The following is a 17,817-nucleotide window of genomic DNA, read 5'->3' as shown; positions in this document are numbered from 1 at the left end:
AGAGGAGGAACTTACTGCAGCCTCTAAAATCTAGGCTTGCGGCAACCTCCCAGAGGGTGTTCTCTGCTGTCGCCCCCAAACTCTGGAACGACCTGCCGGATGAGATCCGTCAGATAACATCATTAGACAGCTTTAAAAAAGCAGTCAAGACGGATCTCTTCCGGCAGGCCTTTCCAGATTAACCATCCCGGCCCAGGTTCCCTGATTCCCTCATTCCTCCCGTGGCCCCATCTTAGTGATGGTTGAGGATCAACAGGGATATCAGGGTTTTTAGTTTTAATTGCTGTTTTTATCCTTGATATTGTATTTTTAATATGTTATACTATTTAATACTGTCTTAAGGGGGGGAGGGATAAAGTGTTTTTAATTGTGATATTTTATATTTTACTGTTGTTAACCGCCCGGATTGGTTTGCCAGAGGGCGGTATACAAATAAATATTATTATTATTATTATTATTATTATAAAGACAGCTCCAGAGTGTTATGGGCTGCCCTTTTTTAAACTGAAAGCCTGGGCTGCATTTGTCCTGATCATCATGGAGCTGTTCATCTTTACAAGGGAAAGACCAAGGACTACAGGACTAAAAGTCATTACATTTAATCTGTTTCATCAGAAGATATCCCCAAACAAGCTTTTGTTGAAAGGGTGGGGAGGGATTTTGTATTGCTTACATCCGGCGCAGTGTGCACTGAGATGGTGACTTCTTGCTGTTGTTGCTGCTGCTGTAAACCTGCAGGTGGCTTATAAGTGTGGTTTGGACCTGCCTTGGTCTATTGTTATCAATTATTTAGTTTCCAGCAGTAGCCATCCATCAAAATCCCTGAACTGCTTCCATCCCGAGTGGAGATGATAGGAACTGGTGGCTGATTTGTTTTTTTCCCCTTCTCCTTCTTCATCCATTTTTCCTTTCGTGTAAAACATTTTTGTCTCACGGATGAAAACTGGGACATGTGTGGCAAAACAACATCAGAATGTGGTCAAGATAGCAGACGTTATTAATGAGGACGAACACACAAGCTGGGAGGAGCACCAGCAGTTTGCCTTTGTCTAGAGCTATTGGCAAGGGCAAGACTCCTCTCCTCTCTTGCTGAGTTAATTGAATGCAAACTATTTTTGCACTCAGTTTGCAGTGACAAAGGGCAAAGAGGGCAAGTAGCTGGAAGAGAGAGAAACTGGGACATTTTAAAAGCAGCTGAAAAAGTGGGACAACAGAGGATTAGCTGGGACTTTTCCTGGTAAATTGGGACACTTGGAGACAAAGAGGCTGTGCAGATTTGCCCCTATGAAGCAGCCTGCAGCTGCGCCGGATCAGGGTCATGGCAACCACACACTGCGTCCCCAATCTGGCCTTTCCAGGGCGCAAAAACGAGCTGAAAAAAGTGACCCTTTTTTGCGCCCTGGAAAGGGCATGATAGCTGCAGCACTGCAGCTTTAAGCTGCTCCTTTGGTGCTGTGTCATGTGGATGCGGCGTCAGAGGAGTGCCTTGATGCCACTTGCCATGTGGAGTGGTGTGCGGTGTCACACTGCCTTGGGGGCAGAGTTGGGGGCATGCGTCATGTGGATGCCATGCCCTGACTCCATCCCCAGGCCGGCCTTTATGGCTGGTGTGCAAAGCCCCGATATTTGAGGAAATCCAAGCTTTCATTAAAACACTTGGTCTCCAATATTCTCTGACATAAAACAGTCTGGGAAATGTCAGAGGTGGCTATCCTCTGAGAAGAAGAACCATTTTGTAATGATTCACACACTATAATTGTCTAATCCAGTTGCTAGTACCAACTTGAATGGTCCCTGTTGAATCAACTTTTATTGTTATCTGGCTTCAAATAAATTCTAACTTATGCTGACTAATGCTGATTCCAATTTATGGAGACCTTATCATGGGGGTTCCTTGGTAAGATTTGTTTAGAGGGGGTCTGCTGTTGTCTTCCTCTAAGGCTGGAAGAAGGTAACCTGCCCAAGGCTATCCAGTGGATTTCTGTAGGTTAATGAGGATTTGAATCCTGGTTTCCCAGACTCTTAATCCAACACTCAGACCAGTACACCATGCTACACTATTGAATCAATTGATGAATGGTAAATTATCATTTACATAAATAACATTGATTCAACTAATTGCTTTATTTGGGCTAGCAGTTAGATTAAAAAAAAACAACCCATCACATATGTCAGAGTGCACTGGGGTAGTGGCAGCTGGGTTTTTGCTTTTATGCCGATAGGTATTAACGTATATGCCACGTGCAATGGTCCACATGGTATGGGCATTAATAGAATTTGTCTTTCTTCACTCACTTATCCTGGATCATGGAAAGTGAAGAACAGGACTGGGATACCAAAGCAAATTCTGTTATGTAAGGTGAAGGAAGGAGGTTGATGGATCAGATGCAGTTTGTATGTTTTCTGGCTGGATTTATACTATTTGTCTAACACAGTTCTCGGAGGCATAATCAAATTTTCATTTATTCAAATAAATTCCAAGGTGCTTTGTCATGAATCACAATAGATGGCACACACAAATGGCAGTGCATAAGGAGAACAGTTGGGTATATTTGTTTTTAAAAGAAAGCAAACAAGCAAACATTTAAATATGTAATCAGTAAGTTATTTTGGAACCACTCAGGTATTGATTTTTTTAAAAAAAGAATCAATGATTTGTTAAGTAGCAGATAAAATTATGCTTTATCCTATGTGTTTTTCAATAGTTGGAAATCACTTGCGTTTTTGACAAGCACCAGACCTTCATTAACATTACGCAGATACAAGGAATCACATGGAGGCATATTCTGTTTCATGTGCATCACTGACAATCCAATGTCAGACCACTTTTTCTTTCTACAAATCAAGATAGATCAGTTTATAGCAGAATAACCCTATTTGGAAGTAAGGAGGTACAAGTGATATAGTTACCAGTAGCTATTAGATGGCTTTGGTTATTGTAACAAAGTGACATCTTGAGAGAAATAAATAAATAAAATAAAAATTTTATTTCTATCCTGCCTTTCCAGGGATCAAGGCGGCGTACAATAGTGGGATTTATCATCCCAATGACAGATAAAAAGAGTACAATAAAAACATTACAATGTCACAATTGGGAATGCAGTTACATTATTGCTATAAAAGATGCACTGACGTCTAGTTTCTTTTCTGAATTTACCCTTTAAGGATATTTTTAGACATGTTTTTCCATGATTGTTTCAAGTATTATGCTATTGTCTTAGTGAGCCTAAAAGCAAGAAAAGGAAAACAAAATTATCAAGCACTTAAAGGACTGACATAACAAGTTACTTTTTTCAACATTGTTAAGGGGACTGAGAACCAGCATGGCATACTAGTTGAATGTTAGACTAGGACTCTGGGAGAGCAGGGTTTAAGTCCTGGCTCAACCATGGAAACCAGTGGTTGACTTTGGACACATTACTCTCTCTCTCAGCCTAAGAAAAAAGACAATGGCAAACCCTTTGAAAATCATGCCAAGAAATCCCTGTGGCAGGCTCACCTTGGAGTCAGCATATATTGTAAATGACCTGAAGGCTTGTAAATGACCTGAAGGGTAATGGCAATGAAACAATTTTAAAATACTGGGACAAGTAACAGGAACTGATTACTTTTAAAAAGTAATTTTCCAAGCTCTTCCAAGTCACCTATGTATGTACCCTCTGCCATTTTCTTCACAATATGGTTTTCCATAATATGCAAGGAGCCAACAGCTTTGGCATGGAATTTGGTCTCTGGGAGTTCATGTATTCATGTATTTATTTATTTAATTCACATACCACCTTTCTCCCAGGGTGGGACCCAAGGCGATTTTGGGGGTGAATGACTTGGGCCATTGTCTAGGAATATCTGAAACTTTAGGGGTTGTTGAGCTGAATCCAATGACTGAGTCTATGGACTTTATCACATGGGAGGAAAGCGACCTCCTCTCATCTTTAAATCATCATTAAATCCTGTTAATCATGAGACTGGGGGAAGATTATAACACCCTCACACACTTATCTCATTTTTCTTCCATCTGTAAACAGTAATGGACCCATCATTTGGTATTAACAGAAACTCCCATTAATACCAAATGATGTGTCCATTACTGTTTACATACAGGACAAAAATGGGATAAGCGCATGGGGGTGTGATAATCTTCCCCTGATCATATGATTAACAGGATTTAGTGACAGGAGGAGGACGTTTCCCCCTGCATGTGATGATCTAAGGTGTGTTGGAATTCAGTTGTGTGGTTGATTATCAGTCCAGAAGTAGAGAGCTAGGATATCAGTCAGAAGCTGGGGTCGCAAAACTGACAGGGGCAACTGCAGAAGAGCAGTCTGGATTCAAGAACAGGTCAGAGTCTCTGTGCTAGCTTCGATGTCTGTCACAGAGTGGGCGATCGACCTTGCTTCCAGTGGCGATAGAGCTTTTGCTACCTGCCTTATCAAGGGAGAATGATTGTTCAGTGCAAATAGCTGGAGCTGTGTCAACTGAGCTGCGGGTGTGCCGTGCCTCTTCCCAAACACTCCATTTCTGATAATATCTCAAAGGGAGACACAGCAATATGTTGTTTGAGTGCACTGTCTGCAGTGATGTAAGCTGAAGGAAACCAGCAAGTTTCTTTGTTATTTTTACCTCTATAAGTTGTTTGGATACAAATAACTCAAATGAACTTTCACCAATTAGCTGGTGAAAGTAGGGGACTTTCCCCTCAATTCCTAGTTTTTAAACTTTATAAACATTAGTATTCTTATTAAACGTTTTTAGCATGACCTTTCAGGTGAGATAATGGTCTAATACAACAATACAAGGCAAGCAAACATATAAACAACAACTAAAACTAAAAGCCCATGGAATGAAATCGAGGTGGTACTATAGAAGAATCAGGAAGGTTAAAGCTGTCCTCATGAATTCTTCAACGTAGAGAACTAATTTTAATCTTTTGTGTAGAAACAGGTTCTATTTTGCCCCCTAAAATCAGCCTAACTTGTACTAATGGGCTAATATTAGTCTTTTCATGGGCCTGGAAAGATCTTTTCCATTTTGGAATATCCTTTGCCTCCATTGTTTGGAGAGGAAATGTACAAATGCCTTGCTCTCATTTTCTCCCCACTCCTAACTGGAGATTTCTTGGATGATGTGTGTGTCTAAATTTCAAGGCACCGGCTCATCAGGAAACTGCCCCAAGTTCTTATGATATCCCTATCAGGGAGTGAGTGAGTGAGTGAGTGAGTGAAAGAGCTGTATACAATATGGGAGAGAGAACTATCTGTTTACACCATAATTACTTAACCATGTAATTTCCATTCCGGTCTCTGCAACCCACTTGGCACCTCAGTGATCAATAGCTATCTTGCAAATGAATCAAGCACGCCAATGAAATTTGTGGTCTGTGAAATAACCTTTACCAAATGGGATGTGCTAAATTGACTAGAAATTATTAGAGCTATCCAATGCACCAGAATACGCAAGCAGCACAGCCACTGGCCAGTATGAATTAGCTTTATTTGTAGCCAGAAATCAAGATGAGATATATGTTGCTATTTAACTGTTAAGTTGTATTGAGCAGCCCAAGGGCTAAAGCTTGTACTTCCCTAACCATTTTGCTAGGCTGCGTTGGGGTTTTGACATAACTTCTCAGAATGTTTACACATTTGTCCATCAGCATTGTTTTTCAAGGGCATACCTGGCTCAGTAAGAAAACGATATCACCAGAGATGGCTGGAGAAATCAGGGCCAAATTGTATGTTAACTTTGAATTTTATTATAGGAAGTATCCTTGTGTTTTTACTTGAAAAGCAGCTGTAAGGATGTGTGTGGTTTGGATACGAACCCCAGCCCAAACTTCTCTTATCTATATTCTGAGGAGAAAAACCAAAGTAAAACAGTTTGGGTTTTATACAAGTTTTCCTTTCAACAAATAGAAGTTTCACCCTGCGCCATGGAATCCTTCACCATGCACCATGGCATTCTGGTTGCATTTTGGGGAAGAAAAAAATGGGGAAGGGATTATCCCATCATGTAGTTTAACCCAGCGGAGAACTTATCAAATTTGCAGTGACACAAAACTTGCTTAACACACTGGAAGATAGGAACAGAATTCAAAAAGACCTAGATAAAATAGAAAATTGGGCAGAAATTACTAAAATGAATTGCAGTACAGACAAATGCAAAATTTACATTTAGGTCACAAAAACCAAATGCACAGGTATATAGCTCAGCAGTATGACATGCAAAAAGGACCTTGGGATTATTGCTCATCATAAGTGAACATGACCAAAAAAAAAAAGAAAAGACAAATACTGTTTTAGACTGCATTAATAGCATAGTTTCAAAGTTGAAGGAAGGAATAGTCTACTATATTTTGTACTAGTCAGGCCTCATCTGGAATACTGAGTTCAGTTCTGTGTGTTTCATTTTAAGAAAGATATAAACAAGTTGGACCTGCTTCAAAGAAGTTCAACAAGGATCATAAGAGATATGGAGAACAAAACATACAAGGGAAAGTTGAAGGAGCTGGGCATGTTCAGTTTGGTCAAGAAAAGACTGAAGACATGACTGCACTCTTTAAGAGCTTTGTTTCATGAGAAAACAAAACAGAAATGGAGTTGAAGAGTAGCAGCTTAATCAGTGCCTTATTGGATGATGCCATAATGCTTCAGTTCTCTTCCTACAGGGGATGGTTGTAAAAGCATGTCTTTGGTCAAAAAGACTTTTCCAACTAAAAAAAAGTGCTTTTACAACCATTTTCCTGAAAGAGAAATGAAGTGTTACAATGTCATGTGGTAAGGTGCAGAGAAAGCTGCTATTCTCAGGCTCCATTTCCATTTTGTTTTCTTATGTGATAAGGCTCTAAAAACCTCACACAGAGGAACAGACAGGCCTGTTTTCAGCTGCTTGAGAGGATAGAAGCATGTCTTTTTGTTTTAAGTTACAGGAGAGTAGAATCATAGAGTTGGAAGAGACATCAATGGCAATCCAGTCCAACCCCCTGCCATGCAAAGCATTCCTGACAAATCCAGCTTCTGTTTAAAAACCTCTAAAGGAGATTCCACCATACTCTGAGGGGTAGATTTTGATTTCACCCCACTAGAGGTCCACCCACCAGAAGACTTCAAGGAAGCTGTCCAAAGTGTTGTTAGCACACCGCAGTGAACTTCTGGAGGCCACTCTCTATGCCTAATGGTGCCTAAACCCCTTCTAGAGTTGTGAAAAAGGTGGATAGACCAGAATGGCCTGGGACACCGACAGTCCCTTCAAATGTCCCAGTCTACCCTTCCATCAGTGACAAAGAGGCTGGCTTCTCTTCTTCAGTGGCCCAATCTATCCATGATGGACTATTAGCCAGGCTTGGGGAGTGCCAGGCAGCCTGAAGGTGACAACATGAGTTACAGCATTGGGGTAACAACAACCCTAGTGACAACACTGGTGAGTAGATGAGTGGCTGGGCAATGCAAGTGGAAAATGGAAACTTGCAAAGTTGTTGTGATCACATAAGAAGCTGTTTTGCTGTGTCAGACCTCTGGTTCATACAGATGGCTTTGCTTACACTTGACTGGCAGTATGTTTCTAGGATTTCAGCCAGGACTCTCTCCCAGCCTTATCTGGAGATGCTAGAGATATGGCTAAACAAGGTTAAGAGATCAGGCAATTGTTAATGTCTACATCAGGCATTAACATTCCATGTTGAGATTACATCTGTAGTCATTACAGTCAGAAGACACAGTACTTTATAAATGGTCTGAGATTCACAGGATGAGGGAAAGTTACTACCATTAAAACATCAGTGGAGGTCTGTGCCAGTTGTGAGAGGGGAATTTCTGTGATTAATGATGATATGGTGAAGTTCATGTAAGTTCTTCTAATGGATTGCTTTAATACAGTTTAATACATCTGTGGATTTTTTGTTCTCTAGCACTGAAACATATGTACAGCAACGACAAAGGAAAATTCCACAGTTTTTTTGTTTTTTTTTTTAGGTATGGAAGTCCAGGGATGTCCCTGGTGCCATTGTACATGAGTGACTGACCTTTGCAAGTGCTATCAGAAATAATTGCACATCTTGATTAATGGCACTGCCTTGAATAACTATGAAGGCAATAAGAAAAAGGAAGGAACAAAAAGGAATAAAAGAAAAGGAAGCTCCTTCATCCCTCCTTCCCCAGTCACCATGGACAGCTGGCTGTCAGGCTCAAGCATGCCATTATTGTTCAATGCATTTGCAAGCCAGACAGCTGAACAATGGCTTTTACTTATTGGCTTGTGAATGAGTTACTGGGGAGATGGACAGCAGGACTGAGTGTTGTAGCCAGAACTTCTGGGAATTTAGAGAGAATGATGATGGCAAGCAGATTGGCCCCTCAAAGAAAATATGCTTCTTCTCTCATGAATTTGGCATTTTTACAGAGGAAACTCATGAAGTCTGTTTTAGTAAACAGACAGAGCTTGCACTTGTCTCACCCACCCACTTTCTCTTTCTGATGTAAAGTCACAAAACAGTGCTTCAGGTGGAACCATTTTCCCTACATGGAAAAAATGTATGGGAATTACATATGTGTTTTTCTCACTGCTCAGCATCCAAATGGATAGAACCACATCCTCCCACCCATTTTTTGTGTACACTAGCTGAAATTTCCCTTAAACAAAATTATTTTTCATTCCAGGATAAGTATTACTGGCAGGTATCAGGCACAGCAATGGGATGCAAATTTGCTCCAGAGTTAGCAAACCTTTTTATGGATAATTTTGAGCAACAGTATATATTGAATGATGACAATATCTTTAAAACTAACATACTAGAGTTTAAAAGATATTTGGATGACATCTTTATCATCTGGAATGGATCAGAAAATGAGCTTTTTGATTTTCAACAAAGCATTAATAGTGTGCACAATACGATTAAATTTGAACTGAACTTTGATAATGCTAAAATCAATTTCTTGGATGTACTAGTGGTAAAAAAAGGGGTTCTATTGGAAACTGACTTGTATAGGAAGGAAACTGACACAAATTCCCTCCTGAGGTATGATAGCTTTCATCCACACCACATGAAGCAAAATCTTCCTTACTCCCAGTTACTCAGACTCAGAAGGAATTGTTCTGGTTTGATGGAATTTGATAAACATGCAAAAACGCTTATAGAACAGTTTGTTGTACGGGGATACCCTAAAAAGAGTTTGAAGCAGGCTTACTTCAAAGTAAGGAGGATGGAACGAAGGAGCCTCTTTGTAAAAAAAGAGAGAGAGAGAATACAAACTAGAATGCTCATACCCATTACTTTTAATGGCAATACCAGGCACATACAGAATGCAATTCTTAAATATTGGAATTTGCTCCAGGACGTTCCTGGGTGCTCTAATAAACCTTTATTTGTGTATAAACGTGCCAAGAATCTTGCAGATCATTTGGTCCATAGCAGGTGTACAGTTCAAGGGGTTCTACCATACTTACCACAGAGTAGAACGAAAGGGAATGTTCCCTGTTATAATTGTAGTGTTTGCAAATACTGTGTAAGACTAACGGACTTTGTCAATCCTGTGAACAATAGAGTGTATACCTTGAATGATTTGTTTACCTGCAACACCAAAGGAGTGGTCTATGCCATCCAATGCCCTTGCAACCTTCTTTACATCGGGATGACGACTCGCAGTGTAAAAACAAGGATATCAGAGCACAGGAGCTGCATCAGAAATAGAAGGATGACCGCACCAATGGTTGAACATTTTACTCTTTGCAACCACTCGGACACGGATATCAGGTTTTGGACAATAGAAAGAGTCCCGGGAACTGGACTACATCTTGAAAGAAAACTTCGGCACAGGGAACTGTTTTGGATGTACACACTACAAACACAGAAACCGCATGGTCTGAATGACAACTGCAATTGGTCTGCTGTTCTATAAGTATTTCAAATGTTTGCTCTCTTTTTTCTGTTTGCTAATGTTACCATAGTTTATTTATGTGAGGCATTGAGATCTATTGTGGCAGGGGCTGTGATTACTTACAGGATCGCACCCACTGCAGAATGATTTTTGGTGAGATTTAACAGGTGTATTAGTTTCTGGTTTGCAAAGGGATTTAAATTTCCCCCCTGTAAAACAGCATCAGAGCTGACAAGTATTGGTGGGACACCCCAGCCTTGGGTAAGTTAGGAAGCAATTGGCTACATATAAAACAGCTTTTATTGTAATCTATATATATATATATATTTTCAAATTTTGCCTAAATTTTTCAGGCACGGCTCTAGGTCTTAGTTGACCTTTCACTTACCAAAAGGACAGGTGGTTCCCACATGCTCTACCTTACAAGGTGTCTTAAGTAGGTACCAATACATTTATTTATTCCCAGCTATATGGTCTCCTTTATGTTGTACAGTGTTTCATTTTCACTTATTTTATTTCCACAGTTCTTTGGACCACTGATGAAGACAATTGTCGAAACGCGTTTGGTCTTTTTTTGAAACTTTTGACAATTTTATCTGTTTTGGGCATACTGTATATCCCTTTTTAACCAAGCCTCTGTTTGTGCACTTTGTAACTATATTTATATTGTGTGTACTTGTTTCTATACTTGGTGTGAGACGCAGAGGAATTGTTATAGTTCTGTATTATTTTGGGAATTGCAGTTTTCAAGCTCAGTTCTGCTTATCAACTTACAGAGTGCAGCTTATAGGCTAGAACAAGCCTCACAGCAGGTTTCAGTTCTGGTTTAGTTTTTAACATATTGTTCTAATAAAATTACAGATTTTTTAGCTTCATTTCCCCCTAAACTCTGTGTTTTCCAAATGGATAGAACCTGTGAGCACATAAGAAAAAGATACGTTAAGGAATAATCTTGCTTAACAAATGGATGCATTTGCATTCAACAGTATGCACAGGATCCAGAGAAACCTGCCTTTACAATTAACGAACTTCATGCGGAAGCACTCAGCTAAGAATCAGAAACCAAGAATGCATTCTCCAAGAATTCACAGATGGAAACCAGGACATGTGTAGCTGAGCAACATCAAAGTGTGGTCTAAAGTGTCTAGTCAGGTGATCAAGGAGCTTATCACTCAGCATTTTAAACAGGCTCTAGCCTCCCAGGATGGAGCTGGGCTGCAGGATGGAGGTGGAGATTATTGCACACTAAATCACCACCGAATCGCTGGCCGCCATCAGCCCAGGTCCCAGCCATGCTCCGCCAGCACTTTTTAGAAGTCAGAAAGCTGGAGCTGGTTTAAAATGCTGTGATAAGCTCCAAAGATTATTAATGGGGAAGGATAAACAAAACTATTGTTTCTTTTAAAAAATATTTTTGTTCTCTTACATACCACTTACATTAACAAACAAAACATTAAGACATTTATACAGCCTTATATAACAGACGACATACTCTCTGTGCATAAAAATTATGTTGCACTACTGTATTCCTAACACTTATCCTAAACATATTACTACACATTAAACAAACAAATAAAAACTTCCTATCTGTACTCTCCACCTATAACATCTCCTTCATCTATCACGTCTATCTCTTTTTTTTCTTATTTATTCTTTATTCTTACACTATCTTTTATCTCTTTTCCTTATTGAATCTCTTCATGATGTTCTTCTTTTGTTAATTTTACTAAATTACTGTACTATTTCTGACCATTCTTTTCTGAATTCATCTATTGGTCTGTTTCTAATCAAGTTTGTCAATTTATCAATCTCTTTATAATCAAGCATTTTCTGACTCCAATCTGTAATTTTTGGTTTTTTTTTCTTCTTCTTTCCATCATCTAGCATAGACTGTCCTTGCTGCTATTATCATTATTCTATTAATGCAGTCATTACTAATGTTATTTTCAAAAACTCAATGATTTCCCCACGTAGTGGTTTCTGAAGTCTGAAGAAATTGAATGTGTACTCCTTCTATTGTAGGAGTCTTCTATTTTCTAGGTTTGCCTAATCTTTCACCCACTCCAGGCAGCTGGCATAATACAGTAATGTAATCTAACCTTTGGTAGTCCTAGACCTCCCCTGGATATTTAATCACACGGCCATTTAGTTTTAAATCTGGGTTTCTTGTTTGCCCATACAAACTTTGTGATTTCTTTTTGCTACTTTTTAAACTGTTGTTTGAAGCAGAAAAATTATGGAATTTACAGTATTTCGTGAGTTTAAGAATGCCTTAAAAAGGAAGGAAGGAAGGTAGAAACTCCAGTCAATACATGCAATTCTCATTTCCTTGGGAGAGCACACTTTACTCTGTAAAGTAATCCTGCTATGACTCTTCACTAAGGAAAGTGTGGCCTGGTACACACAGGCCAAAAGTGCCACATCGGCGTCAAAATTAGGGTTGCAGAGCGTGCGGCAACTGCACGCTCTGCAACCCTAATACGTATGGATAGTGCCATCTTTATGTGGTGCTGTCCATACATGGTGCGCGTTGATAACATCACACACATGCTGCATCCAAACAGTGTGGCACATGCTGATGTCTCCATGCTGCCCCAGGCAGCTTACGGCCGCCTGGCGGCATTGTTGCAAGGAGCTCCAAAACTGAGCTCCTTTTGGGGAGCGGATCATTCCCGTGGCAACTGCACAGCCGCAGGAACGATCCTGAGCGCTGGGGTGTCTGGGGGCATGAAGCCCCCAGGACACCCCTTTTCCGGGCCATAGAAAAGCGGCATTTTGCCACTTCTCCATGGCCCAGAAAAACCAGTGAAGTTGCCCTGGCCCCATTCCAGCCCAAAAAGGAGTGGCTGCAGGCTGCCTCTTCAGGGTGGTCTGTACTGCCCCTATGAATAGTATTTTCTTTAAAATGAGGAATATGTGGTGACAGGAAAGATGTTAGGAGTTCTGTTTCTGTATAACCAGAATTTAGTAGAATCTCATTACTTTGTATGAAATTTGGTCCCCTCCTTGGAAAAAAATTCTAATTATTTGTAGTATGCAAACACTTTGTAGTTGTTTTGATTACCACTGAGAGGTAATGAGATTTTTTCAGTATGTTTTTAATTGTGTTCTTTTAAATTATGAGCTGCTTTGAGTCCCAGGTTTGGGGAAAAGCAGGATATAAATAAACATAAATCTAAATAAATAAATATAGTAATAATAATAATAATAATAATAATAATAGTATCCTTATTATAGAATATCTGCAACTATAGGATAGGAAACTCTTAAGTCTCACAATCCTTTCCCTCTGTAGCCTCCTGTCATGTGCACCAGATGTAGGAAGACCATCTGCCTGCAGAAGACTGAAGACTGGCAAGAGAGGTGGCACAGTGAGGCAACAGGGGAAGGGAACAATTTAAATAACTGTGTTTCGAAGGACCATATCTCCTCATATGAACCTGCAAGGTTCCTAAGAACTATGGGAGAAGCTTTCTTTCAGTCCTGCCACCATCACAGACTCGCTTGGTGAAGACATGAGAGATCCTTCTTGGTGGCTGTTCCTCTGGAACTCCTTTCCAAGGGAGGCTAGGCTGGTCCCCTCCCTGCTTTCCTTTCACTGGCAAGCAAAGGCATTTTTTATTCAAGCTGGCATTTAATATATACTGTATATACTCATGTATAAGTCTAGAAATTTTAGTAAAAAAACTGACCCCAAAAACTTGAGTCGACTTATCTATGGGTCAATATAAGTATGATACTCTAATTCTTATCAAAAAAGGAACCATCCCCTGGTGAAAGACAAAATATAATCTGTCCTGGAAACACTGATCCTCTCTCTGCTCTCTCATCCATCCAGCCTTTAGTGTGACCACAAACATTATATGCTGAAATTTTGTAGGTTCTTTGGCATCATTTTCCTTTGCCTCATTGTTTAGATCTTTTGTTGCATACCCCTAAGTTTTACCCTCAACTTATCCACAGGTCATATCAAAATCCATAATTTTGGCCACCAAACCTGCCCTCAACTTATACATGAGGTCGACTTATAGTCGAGTATATACAGTAATATTTATCAGGAAAACTTTTATATAGTATGTATTCTATTTATATTTTAAAACTTTTGTAAGTTTAATGCCATTTTATATTGTTTTAGCAAGATGATTTTGATTGTTTCAATTTTTTATTGTTAACCTTTTAATGATATTATCTGTGAGCCACCTTGGGTCCCTTTCTAGGGAAAAAAAGCAGAATATAAATGAAATAAATGAATGAATGAATGAATGAATGAATGAATAAATAAATAAAATAATTGCCTCCCTTGCCATCTATTTCTGAAAGCCTCTGCTGGGCCAAAGTTCTCTTTGTAAACAAATAGGCAATTTTATAACTTATCCTTTCTTCTTAACCTGATTTTAAAAAAAAAATCCTTATCTAGTTCTACACACCTGCCTACCCACCTACCTATTTTATGGCTTAGTTGTAATTTATTTTGCAAGCTTCTTTGAGGCATTCATGAAAAAAGAAAAAAAGACTAACCACACAGTCCCCCTAAAAATAGGCAAATATAACTGTACACTGAAATCAGTTAAAACACAATCCATCTCAAGTGTGGAGTTTATCCAATGTAAAAAATAAACATATGCTTAAAACGTCTGTATGTGAGTGTGAGATACTTTTTATGCTTATGTAGGAGGTGATACAAGAATCATGCAACCTTTTAAAGCTTTGCATCTTTAGCTGCTTTCTGCAGCTGTTATCTTGAAAGCAAAACCACTGGTCCAACGCTTTTGAAATTTGGTAGGCATTTTAATGTTCCTTTGAAAACACTTATCCTTATCCACCTGTCATTTGTCTGAAAATATCAACATGGTGGTAATTGCTATAATTAATTATTTCATATATGTTAGTGAGAGATCTGAATAAATCTCAGGTCAGATTATAGTTAGTACTGCATTTTGCTTATAATGTTGTTCTTATTGTATGTCCAACTTGTTTCCAACTTATGGCAATCCTAAGGAAAACCTATCATGGAATTTTCTGGGGCTGAGAATTGGTGACTTGTCCAAGGTTACCCAGTGGATTCCCATGGCTAAGAAGGGAACCAAACCCTGCACTCCAAACTCATAGTCCATTGCTCAAACCATTATGCCAAACTGGCTCTCTACCTATAATGACAGGGTAAGTATACTGTATCTTGCCTTCTTGATGGATAGTAGTCGCTTGAAATTTGATTCTGAATAAAATCTTATTGGTATCTTTTAATCAGGAAGATGTTGAGAGTGTGACTCCTTTCCTGTCCAGTGGATGGTAGTGCATAGCTACATCTCATGCTTAGCACAGTCCTTTGTACAATGGTAGACTCGGGTCTGCAAGAGGGGACTCCCACACATTATATCACATGGGATATGCAGTATGTGGGAGAAAGAGAAGAATCGAAAGGCCCTGCATCTTCCATGTTATCTTTATATTTCTTCACTAGTCTTCTGTGATTATGTCATGTAATAATTCCTATATAGCTCTTTTGGTGTGCAAAGATATATCTGTCATCTTTATTTGACCCTTCCTCTAAGGCAGAGCTATTTATTAGTTAACCATCAGTTACACATCCCCTTCAATATATACCCGTAATAGGTCATAATATAAGAAACAATCGCTTGACACCATACTTACTTTGACTCATAGGAGAGGAGGAAGTCCATTCACCCGTATCAATCTCATTTCTTCCACTCACTTAAAAACTAAACAGAGAAACATACCTCATATGCTTAGAAAGAAAAATAAATCCTATTGTGAATCCATCTTGATTGGATGTTTTTTCTGATTTCATGCTCCTTAAAGCATCAATTATCTCTGACAATTCTATCAGGCTTCTATGACTGTTCCACCAATTAAGTTTCCAGAAACCACAAGTAAATTAATCTGCTTCAATCCAGTCATTAATCAGATGGCTAAGGGAATAACTGTGAGTGGGGGTAGTGTTGGGGGAAGCTGTGTGTAATTTATGGTAATAGGATTCCATAGAATGTGCTCCCTTCAGTTAATGATTTCTTCTCCTCTACATATAGGCTTGATATTAGATTGCCAGGACTTGTTTTCCAGACTAGTTCAAATCAGTAATATTTGCACACTTCTTTGAAGATGCAAAGCACTATGTAAATACAGAGTATTAACAGTAATAGTAGTTTAGTCAATCATCTACTGGGTCTGTAGTCCTGTTTGTAAAGGTGTCAGACTGCTTATAGCTTTCGTGCCAAATGGGCTCAGATAGATGATGTATTTTAGGAGGCACAGAAGCTTTCACACTTTCCTCTTGTTGCAGAGGGGAAGAGAGGTATCTATTCAAACTAGAAAGCTCCACTCTAGGAAGACTACAGGCACTTAGTAATACAGAGATTGAGAAACCCACGTTTAGATAGTCCGTGTGGACACAGCTAGGGGAAAGACACAGGCTTGGTTCCAAAGAATGGAAGGGGAAAAATGCACCAGTAAAACAGTTTGGTTTACTTTTGCTCTAGATGTAGTGGAAGGCCCATACAGGGGGGCAGCATTAGGCTATAAGAAACAGAATAAGAGAAACACAAGGTTTAGCATGTCAACTCAGTTGGATCATATATATGTGAGTGTGTATACACACGCAAACACACACAATTTTTGAATTACAAAAACAAGTGTTTATAATAATATTTATAATAACAATAGCATTTATTTATATCCCGCCTCTCTGTGGAACACAACCAGGGCAGCTTACAGTTAAAATAATACAATTCCATATCCCAATATCCCACCCTCTTAAAATAGCAATTAAACAGTACACAATTAAAACATACCTTAAAAGAAAACAATCAATCAACAATGGCTATAGCATGGTTCTGGGGAGTAGTAGGTTCAAATGTTCAGATTTTTAGTGCCCGGAAGAGATGCATCTTAACAGCTTTTTAAAAAGCTGTTTAAAATAGTAATATGACGGATCTCCTCCGGCAGACCATTCCATAATCTGGGAGTGGTTGCTGAAAAGGTCCAAACTTTGCTGTTGTTGTGTGCCTTCAAATTATTTCTGACTTATGGCAACCCAATTATAGGGTTATCTTGGCAGAATTTGTTCAGACAGTTTGCTTTTGCCTTCCTTTGAGGCTAAGAGAACATGACTTGCCTATGGTCACCCAGTAGGTTTCCATGGCTGAGCAAGGATTTGAACCATGGTCTCCTAATATCCTAGTTCAGTGATGGTGAACCTATGGCACTCAGAGGAGGCATTCAGAGCCCTCTCTGTGGGCACACATGCTGTCGCCCTAGCACAGAGTTTGCCAGAGTTTCTTAATAGAAAGCCAGAGGGACATGGCACTTTGCAATAAATAAGTGGGGTCTGGGTTGCAATTTGGGCACTCGGTCTGTAAAAGGTTCACTATCACTGTCCTAGTCCAATACTCAAGCCACTACACCATCCTGACAAACCTATACACAGAACAGAAAGAACACTGGTATTATCAGTAATAAAACCCAATAAATCAGTATCATTCCGTCTCAGGATAGGCTTATCACAACACACAATACCAATGACAGTAGAAAAGAATTAGAAGATTTCCAGAATTTCATCAGCTGAGATGGGGACTGTATGGGAAAGCTTCTTTGTTGGAATAAACAATAAATTGATACTTTTTTTTTGAATCAGAGGTCTTGGTGCTTTCCTCAGAGTGTTTTCAGTGGTAGGTGAGTTTCTCAGACAAGGCACTACTCCAGACTTCATCCATTCAGCGTCTAAAGGGATTGAGGGATCTCCAGTGCTGGGCAACATCAAGAAGAGCTGCCCTCAGTAATATAGAAGTGCTTTTTGATGCAAATCAGTATTACAATACTCTTTTTCCATATCAATATGGGTGTTTTTCCAATGTATGATTAATCATGTTAGACAGAAACTCTAACACCAGAACTATTATATTGGGATTCCTCTGAGTCCCACTCATTGCTGTCT

This window comes from Sceloporus occidentalis, unplaced genomic scaffold, assembly GCF_023333645.1.
Source record: "Sceloporus occidentalis isolate IW3139 unplaced genomic scaffold, rSceOcc1.0.p SCAF_4, whole genome shotgun sequence".
Lineage (NCBI taxonomy): Eukaryota > Metazoa > Chordata > Lepidosauria > Squamata > Phrynosomatidae > Sceloporus > Sceloporus occidentalis.
This window is presented reverse-complemented; position numbering follows the sequence as displayed.